The 9,886-nt window shown below is 39.7% G+C and overlaps 1 pseudogene; it reads right to left on the bottom strand.

The window, feature by feature from the left end:
- Nucleotides 1-6,007: 6,007 nt before the first annotated feature.
- Nucleotides 6,008-7,205, bottom strand: LOC117801981 (annotated as a pseudogene).
- Nucleotides 7,206-9,886: the final 2,681 nt, after the last annotated feature.

The following is a 9,886-nucleotide window of genomic DNA, read 5'->3' as shown; positions in this document are numbered from 1 at the left end:
GGAGGCATTTCAAGAAAAAGGGAGCCATTGTCCCCAACAGGATGCACACTTCGCCAGCGTGTCTATTCATCAGCCCAGCACAGGTTGGCTTCTCTGCCTGTGGATCAACAAAGTCCTTCTCAACAAATGTCAAATGTCTTTGTGCTTTAAGATTCCCATGAACAGATGTAGTTGAGTAGCTAGTTGCAACTTAGGGATTATTTTGCCCAGTCTGCTCAGTATGTGCTGACTGAGTGGCTGACTTAAAAGAAACAATGCCATGTGCTACTGGAAAACCAATGTAAGACCCAGATCCCTGACCTCTACAAGTTTGTCATCTAATAGTAGGGGGGCCCTGGGAATGTTGGCCAGGGGCTCCTCCATACCCAGTGTCAGAAGGGAGACTGCCCCTCCAAGAGCGCTCTGCTCAGAGAGATAACACCAAGCTGTTCTTTGCCCAGGAATGGCCACTGTTAGGCCAGGGCCAGGGGGTTAGCCCAAGGGCTACCCCCATAGGCTAGGCAGTGGCCTCAGTGGGCCAGCATAGAAAGATGAGCTGGGCCAAACCTATGGGAATAAAAGCTAAGATCTGGGTGCACCTGGAGGAGACAGAGGGCAGACACATGGGGAGGAGCTGGGTCCTTAAAGGCCATGCCCTGCGGAGAAGCTCCTGTGACCTGGCTTTACCTCTGTTCCTGCTTTTCCTCAGGCCCAGCTTCCTTTTTCTGGGTTCCTCTGTATATGTCCCCTTCTAATACCCCTGTCTTAAGACACACCTATTTATTTATTTACAATCTTATTTTTTACTTTTATTTTTTAAAAAGATTTTTCACTTATTTGACAGAGAGACAGAGTACAAGCAGGAGGAGGGCAGAGAGAGGGAGAAGCAGGCTCCTGGCTGAGCAGGGAGCCTGACATGGGGCTCAATCCCAGCACCCTGGGATCATGTCCTGAGCTGAAGGCAGACATTTCACCTACTGAGCCACCCACGCGCCCCTTACAATTTTATTTTTGAGTAATCTATACACCCCATGTGTGACTCCAACTTACAACCCCGAGATCAAGAGTCGCATGTTCCACCAACTGAGCCAGCCAGGCCCTCTCTTTATTTATTTAAAGTATAGCTGACACATATAACAAGAAAATCTTTATTCCTGACCAAGAGGGAAGAAGGTAAAAGAAGTCAATAACCACAGTACAAGTTGGAGGGCCTGACATGGTCAGAGGGTCTGTGAACTCCACGAGGGCTGTCTTGCTTACTGCGGTGTCTCCTAGCTCAGTGTCTGACAAAGCTGGTGGTCAATAAGTGCTGGCTGAATGAACGAACAGACCAGAAGCCAGGCAGATTAAGTTAGGTTTGGCATTCACTGTTTTCTGGGTGTTACGATCTCTCTGCCTACTGCTCCATGCCCCAAGAGGCTGACCTATAGTTTCTACATTCAAGGGTTTTTTGGTCCTCTGACTTCCAGTGGGGTTCAGCCAAATGGGGAGCCCTTGCCAGAAGTCAGAGGGAAGGAGGAAAGTGATATAGGGCTATCCCTCCCCCATTGATAGCTACACTGTGTAAGGTGGCCCTACCCTCCCATCCCTCCACCTGCCAATTCTCTCACTCTGCAGGCTGAGGCATGGGAGTGACTCCCAATCCAGTGTGATCAGCCCCAGGTAATACCCATCCTTTGTGGTTTCCCCACCAACCTTTTTAAATACCCCCCCTTTTTTAAAGATTTTATTTATTTATTTGACAGAGAAAGAGACAGCCAGCAAGAGAGGGAACACAAGCAGGGGAAGTGGGAGAGGAAGAAGCTGGCTCCCAACAGAGCAGGGAGCCCGATGTGGGGCTTGATCCCAGGACTCTGGGATCACACCCTGAGCCAACGGCAGATGCGTAATAGCTGGGCGACCCAGGCGCCCCTAAATAACCCCTTTATTAAAAGCTCCTCAAAGCATCCAGTTTGAACGTAGCATCTGTTTCCTGCTAAGACCCTGACTGACAGAGTTTCCAAAAATCAATTGTGTACATTTTGCTATCTGGTTTTCTGTATGTACCAGTACATTCTGCTCCACTCTATCTGCAAAGAGGAGGAGGAGGTTTGCTCAAATTGGCCTAGTATGAGGTGAAGATGGTGGAGTGGCAGAAGGGAACAAGGGAGTGTTCTGTCTCAGCACTAGTAATTAGCATTTATGCAATGTATTTACTTTTAAATTTGATAACCCTTCGAAAAGCAAGGGTTACTGAGCATATCAAGCTGTGCTCCTCTTTCAGCCGTTGGTGCTGGGTTAAGGAGAGTAGGTGGAAGGGTTATTTTTATTTTTATGACAATTTATCCTCTCTGAACATACTAATGGGGAAAAGTACATTTAAAATTTTCTTAAAAAGGAGACTAAAAGGGCCTCACATGATCCAAGCTTTCTCTCACCTCTAGGAAAAATATCTTCCCTCAGCTCTTTGGTGCATATTATCTTGTCTACTTGGGATCTGCTTTTAAAGCAGGTTTCCTACCTACCAGGGAGATTCAACAGCAGTCTAAGATAGAAAGGCCTGATTTCCTACCTAAGACTCAAATGGAAAAACACGGGATCTGCATGTATTTATTCTCTTTTCCGCCTCTCTTACCTCTTTAAAAAAGGGGTAGACTGATTTCTTAAGTTCCCCCCATTTTTTTGGCAACAGCCATTTGAAAGAAAGAATCATGTGGTAATTATTAATTTTGCATGGGATCAACTCTGGCCTCAGCTTTCATTTCAGATGCAGTTACATGAAAAACAGACTGAGTTAATTTCATCCCCTCTGGGGTTGCTTGGCAACAAGGCCTAGTTCCAGATCGTCTCTTCTCCTTGGCCCGGAGTGATCTCTTTGGGGTGTCGCTCATGCTAAGGCAATCATCACCCTGTTGCTGTCGCTCCTGAATGTGTCCCTGTGGTCTTGATGGCACAGGGGGTTTGTGGCTTTGCTCCAGTCACACAGCCTGGGGTCTGTGTAAGCCCAGAGCTTGTTAGCACAGAGGACGAACTACGCTTGGGGAATTTGGGATTCAAACAATTGAGGTTAGACAGGAAAGAGAGGGAACATGAGCAACATCTGAGGTGATGCTGGAGGGCAGGGGGCTGAGATACAACAAATACTGAAGTCCGTTTTTTGGGTTTTTTTTTTAAGCATGACTATGTTCTGATTTGGAAATCTTTCTAAGCTATGTTGTTAAATGGTAAATGCAAGTCCAGAAGAGTATGCATAGGATGCTAGCTTTTGGGGGCAGGAAGGAGGAGAAAAAGAGGGAGGTATGAAAATATTTTGTTTATGTTTGCATAAAGAAAAATACAGATGGTCACCTGTAAGTGTTTGTGAAGTGTGAGAGTAATGGGGTAGAAAGGGCAGAGGCAGTGGGCTCCCTCTGCTTGCTAGATTAGATGTTACCCAATTCATGGTTCACTTAATAAAGTCAAATAGATCTAAAAGAGAAAAGAAAGAAAGAAAGAAGAAAGAAAGAAAGAAAGAAAGAAAGAAAGAAAGAAAGAAAGAAAGAAAGAAGAGAAAAGAAGAAAGGGCAGAGGCAAGAACAAGACTTTTCACCTGTGTACCTCTTTACACTATTTCTCTTTATAAACTAAAAGAATGTGTATTTTACAATCAAAAAATATTTTAAAATAAACATTAAAAAAGTGTTAGAAACCCAAAGCAAAGTATTAATGTTTGGTAGAGTTGAGGAAGTTCATTGAGGGTATATGGGAATTCTTTGAAATGTTTTCATTATTAGTAACCCCAACAGATTTTCTAGCCTCCCCTTCCTGTTTTAACACCATTCTTGCTATCTTTTATAAAGGAAGTCAAGAGGCACATTTTGAACATTTTGAATGATTTGGTAGGAGATAGGGATACTTTATGAACTCTGAGCTGCAGAGAAAAGCCCTCAGCTAGGAATATTAGCCTTAATCAGAGTGTGCTTCCATCCCTGTCCCAAATGGCTTCAGCTGTGCTCCCTGAAGATCTGTGAAGAACTAAGTGACAACCCTGTCGGGGAATGGCCCGAGAAAGGAACTCCCATGGTAGAAGCATAGCTCTTCAATTCATACAAGCCCTCAATTGTACCTTTGTGGGGCTTTCCTGGATAGCCCTCAGTGTTTTCTCTCACCTCTGCAGCAAGCAGCCATTTCCTCATCTTCTGGATCACTCTGTTGGTACCTTGCTCCACTAGACTAACCTCCTTGAGGATTGGTACAATGGCCGAGTCATCACCATACACAGCTCCCTTGGCATAGTAGAAGTACATACTTTTTTCTTAAATTTTTTATTTTGAAATAATAATTGATTCACATGAAGTTGCAAAAAAATATACAGAGCCATAAATGCCTGTGTTTAAAAAGAAGAAAATAACTTACATCAATAACCTAACTTCCTACCTAAAATAGATAGAAAAAGAAGAGCAAACTAAATCCAAGACAAGTGGAAGGAAAGAAAAAAGATTAGAGAGGAAATAAATGAAATAGAGAATAGAAAAACAATAGAGAAAATCAATAAAACCAAAAGGTTCTTTGAAAAAATCAATAAAATTGACAAACCTTTAGCTAGACTGATGAAGATAAAAGGAAAGAAGACTCAAATTACTAAAATCAATAATGAAAGAGAACGTTATGTATACCAACAATAGATAACATAGATGCCATAGATAAATTCCTAGAAAGACAAAAGCTACTGAAATTGAGTTGTTAAGAAATAGAAAATCAGGGGCACCTGGGTGGCTCCATCAGTTGGGCATCCCCCTCCTGGTTTTGGCTCAGGTCATGATCTTTGGGTCATGGGATCAAGCCCTGCATGGGGCTTTATGCTCAGCAGGGAGTCTGCTTGGGATTCTCTCTCTCTCCCACTCCCTTCCCCTGCTTGTGCTCAATCTCTCTTAAATAAATAAATAAATTAATTAATTAATTAAAAAAGAAATAAAAAATAAAAACCACAATGAAATATCACTTCATACCCACTTGGATAGCTCTAATCAAAAAGACAATAACATGTTAGTGAGGATGTGGAGAAATGGGAATTCTCATACACTGATGGTGGGAATGTAAAGTGGTTCAGCATCTTCAAAAACTGTCAGTCCTTCAAAAAGTTGAAGAGAGTTATCATATAACCCCAAAATTCTACTCATAGGTATATACTCAAGAAAATTGAAAACAATGTTCAAAAAGGCCTGTACATAAATGTGTATAGCAACATTATTCATAATAATCAAAAAGCAGAAACCACCTAGATGTCCATTAAGTAATGAATGGATTAACAAAATGTGGTATATCTATATGATGGAATATTATTCAGTCGCAGAAAGGAATGTAAAACTCATACATGCTACAATGTGGATGAATCTCGAAAACATGCTAGGTGACAGAGGCCAGATACAAAAAAACACATACTGTATTGATTCCATGTAAGTGAAATATCAAGAATAGGCAAATCCACAGAGACAGACAGTAGATTAGTAGTTTCTAGAGGATAAAGGAGGGGAAAACGGGCAGTGACTACTGATGATAGGGTTTCTTTTGTGGTGATGAAAGTGTTCTAGAATTAGTGGTAATGGTTACATATATGTGACCAATATACTAAACTGGACTGTGAATATACTAAAGTCCATTGAATTGTACACTTCGAAAGGGTGAATTTTGTGGTATATGAATTATATGCCAATTTAAAAAAGAATGAATAAAAGCAGCAGCTAATGCCTTTAAATATGTAATGAGATTCCATTTACCTTTTACTCAGATTCACCCAGTGGTGTATAACTATACACCATATCACAACCGGGAAAATGACATTAGTATAATGCACAAAGCTTATTAAAAATTCACCAGTGTGTGTGTGTGTGTGTGTGTGTGTGTGTGCGTGCATGTACTTCTCTGCAATTTTCTCATGTGTAGATTCATGCAAATACCACCACAATCAAGATACAAAACTTTCATTATCATAAGTATCCTTTGTGCTACCCATTTTACTCATGCCCTCCCTCTCCTCCATCCCTAGCCCCTGCCAACCACTGATCTGTTCTCTATCTCAATAATTTTGTTATTCCAAATCTCATATAAATTGCTACATAATACATAAGTGTAACCTTTTGAGTTGGTTTTTTTAATTCAGCATAATTCCCTTAGGATCTACCCAAGTTGTCACATGTATCAACAGTTCATTCTCTTTATTTTTAATTTTTCTTTGGTAAGGCAGCATTTTATTTATTCTTTCCATTAATAACTAATATTTAAGAATATTTATAATATTAATAGAACTTAATCTAAGGGAAGTTCAACTTACTTTTTTTTAACATCTTGATACTGGGTATTAATAAAAGATAGTCAAAATAATTATGGTTAAAATTATTATATCAAAGATCACCAATAAATACTGGGTGTTAGTATGTCTAAATACAATTCAGTTTTTGGTGTAAAATTCTTTGGCTGCAAAAAAGAATATTTGGTTTAAGTCACTAACAGCAATCTCTCATAATGTTGGGATGGCCTCTTGGTATTTCTTCTGCTGTTGATTTTTAGCATAGTTATCTGTGCTTGTAGGAATGGAGTTGAGTGGAGTGGTACTCATCATGTAAACTCCAAATAAAAGTACATAGCTGATTACTATAGGAGGTAAACAGGCAATGCAAGTGCCCAATATTTCTGAGGCCAAAACGTTAAGCCTAAGGAGTCTAGTCAAGATTCAGGAATAAAAGTCCATATAAGATATAGTATAAACCCAAACTGGGAGCTCAAGAGCAAAGCCATAAATCACTCTTTCTGGTAATGATGATATGAATTTTCCACCATTTTCCTGGTGGGTTTAGACAATCAGACAGTCTCAGCACTAAGTCCTCTGTTCAAGCACTGCGAGGGCAGGGCAAAGAGGGAAAATTGAGAGGCCAAGTATGAAGGTACCACTAGCCCAGGCACAGGTGCCCCAGAACTCTCTCTGGGAGTAGTAGAAGGGACATGTCTATTTCCTTTATTTTAAAATAAATTTTATTTTCAGAACAGTCTTAGATTTACAGACATTATTTATACAGTACAGAGAGTTCTTATATATATCACATCCAGTTTCCCCTACCATTAGCATCTCTCGTTAGTATGGTACATTTGTCATGATTAATGGGCCAATCTTGATACATTCTTATTAACCGAAGTTCATACTTTAGATTTCCTCAGTTTTCCTCTAATGTCATTTTTCTATATCAGGATCCTATCTAGGACACTATATGGTGTTAGGTTCCTTTGACTGACTATTACTCAGACTTTCCCTCTTTTAGTTTTAAGGACTTCTGGTCAGATATTTTGTAGAAGGTCCTCCAATTGTGATTTATCTGATGTTCCCTCATGATTAGACCAGGGTGATGTGTTTTGGGGAGGACCTTGATCAACAGGCTGGGATAGTGTTTGTCAGAATTCTCTACGGTAAACTTTCTCTCTCTTTCTTTTCTTTCCATATGTATTATTTGGAAGAAAGTCACCATGCACAGCCCACATTTAAGGGATGGGGAATTATGTTCCACACTCTTAAGGGCAGAGCATCTACACCAATTATTTACAGTTCTGCATGGGAGATATATCTAATCTCCTCCATGTATTTATTTATTTAATCACTTATTATAGCAGTATGGATTCATGAATATTTCTTTTATACTTAGGGTTACAATACAATACTATTTTATTCATTGTGTTATTCACATTGTTCCAGCTTTGGCCATTAGGAGCTCATCCAGTTGGCCCCTGTATCCCCATATGACCATCACTGTGAGGTTGATTTTTTTGGTTTTTTAGCACTCTATTACTTTCTGGCACTACAAGATGCTCTAGGATCAAATTGTATCTTTCCTGTCCTGTTGCTAGAATCAGCCTTTTCTCCAAGAAGCCCTGATTCCCTTTATTGGATAATGGTATTAGGAAGCAAGATCTGGGCTCTAGGTGTGTTCCATGTTACTGGGTATCATTTCTTTCTCCTTCTTTTTTTTTCTTAAGGTTTATTTTAGAGAGAGAGAAAGAGAGAGAGAGAGAGAGTGTGTGTGTGTGTGTGTGGGTATGTGTGTATGAGAGCAGGGGGAGGGGCAGAGGACAGAGGGAGAGAGCGAATCTCCAGGTGACTCCCCGATGAGCATAGAGCCTGAGGCAGGGCTCAATCTCACAACCCTGAGATCATGACCTGAGCCAAAATCAAGAGCAGGACGCCCAACTGACTGAGCCACCCAGGCACCTTTGGGGTATCATTTTAAGCCCTCTCAGTTGACAGAACAAATAAATATAGGTGTGTATACTAACCTATATATACATACATATCTGTAAGTATTTCTATCTGTAATGATCTGTATTTATATTAGGCTAAATATGAGTTCATACTGATATTTCCAACTCTAATCCATTACAACATAGATTATTCTAGCTTCTTCCCCTTCCTTATCTGTAACCTCCCACTCCAATAACAACCTGGCTCCTATCACCCATCATTCATTTAATTCAATTCCAGTATACATATATAGTGGCTTCAGAATTGCTAACCCATACCCCCATGTGAAATGGTACTTATGTATAATTCCTTTTGCTTTTAGTCTTATAAAATCCTCTCATTTCCAAAGTTATTGAGATAGATTTATATTCTTTGGTCACATTCTGTATTCCATTGTGGGATCTCCAACCTCCTAAATGATTTTTTTAAATCTACATACATTAAGATTTACTCTTTGTGATGCAAAGATCTAGGGGTTCTGAAAAAGCTTAATGTCTTTGTATTCACCATTAGAGCATCATACAGAATAGTTTTACTGCCCTAAAAAAAAAAAAAGATTTGTGTTTCACCTTTTCAAGCCTCCCCTACTCTGAACACCTGGCAGCCACTGACCTGTTTACCTTCTGTATAGTTTTGCCTTTTCCAGAATGTTGTATAATTGGACTCATACAGTATGTGCTTTTTTCAGACTGGTTTCTTACACTTAGCAGTATATATTTAAGATTCATCAATGTCTTGAACAGCTCATTTCATTCTATTGCTGCTTAATACTCCGTTGTATGGATGTACCATTTTGTTTAGTTATTCACCTATTGAAGGACATCTTGATGTGCTTTTGGTTTGGGTGATTCTGAATAAAGCTGTTATAAATATTTGCATGCAGGTTTTTGTGTGGCCATATTTTTCAAATCAGTTGGGACATCAGTTTTCAAGTCAGGAGTGTGACTGGTGGCTTAGTTTTGTAAGAAACTGCTAAACTGTTTTCCAAAGTATTGCTGCCACTTTGGATTTCCAATAGTAACGAGTGAGAGGCCCTGATGCTCTTTATCCTCCTCAGTAGTTAGTATGCAGGGTTTTGGTGGTTTTTTTTTTTTCTTTCTTTCTCTCTCTCTTTTTTTAAGATTTATTTATTTATTTGAGAGCGAGAGCACAAGCAGGGAGGGGGAGCAGAGAGAGAGAGAGAAGAAGACTCCCTGAGCTGAAGGCAGATGCTTAACCAACTGAGCCACCCAGGCACCCCAGGGTTTTTTCTTAAGCCATTCGAATAGGTATGTGATGGTATCACATTGTTGTAATTTGCAGTTTCCTAATGACAAATGATGTTAAGCATCTTTACATAGGCTTAACCACCTTTTGTAGATCTTCTTTGGTGAGGTATCTCTTTAGATCTTTTGTTCATTTCTTAATTGGCTTGTTTCTTTTCTTATAGTATTTTAATAGTTCTTTGTGTATTTTATGTATAAGCTCTGTATCAGATATGTGCCTTGCAAATATTTTTTCCAAGTCTTTGGCTTGTCTTTTCATTATTTTAACAGTGTCTTCTACAAGGAAGACATTTTTAATTTTAGTAAGGTCAAACAATTTTTCTTCCCTGGATCATGCTGTTGGTGTTTTATTTTAAAAGTTATACCAGGGGCACCTGGGTGGTTCAGTCAGTTAAGTGTC

Source organism: Ailuropoda melanoleuca, chromosome 4 (assembly GCF_002007445.2).
Source record: "Ailuropoda melanoleuca isolate Jingjing chromosome 4, ASM200744v2, whole genome shotgun sequence".
Classification (NCBI taxonomy): domain Eukaryota; kingdom Metazoa; phylum Chordata; class Mammalia; order Carnivora; family Ursidae; genus Ailuropoda; species Ailuropoda melanoleuca.
The sequence above is the reverse complement of the archived record's forward strand: the minus strand, read 5'-3'. Positions and strand labels throughout refer to the sequence as shown.